Source organism: Cibotium barometz, chromosome 21 (genome assembly GCF_041138505.1).
Source record: "Cibotium barometz isolate CiBa-2024 chromosome 21, ASM4113850v1, whole genome shotgun sequence".
NCBI lineage: Eukaryota > Viridiplantae > Streptophyta > Polypodiopsida > Cyatheales > Cibotiaceae > Cibotium > Cibotium barometz.
This window is the reverse complement of record NC_141066.1, coordinates 47,260,535-47,260,745: the sequence shown is the minus strand read 5'-3', so window position 1 is coordinate 47,260,745 and position 211 is coordinate 47,260,535.

Genomic DNA, 211 nt, shown 5'->3' with positions numbered 1-211 from the left:
TTAACTTTGAAGCAAAATTGTGCTTCAAGACCTTTCCAGGCTTCAAATGAATCCTATTAATTGGGTGTAAAGCTTCACAGTGAAGCGTTTGATATTTTTGAAAGCTTCAAAGGAAGCCTTATGTAAAGGTGCTTGGCTTCACATGCATATATATATATATATATACATATATATATACATATATCTATATATATCTAGATATATATAGATA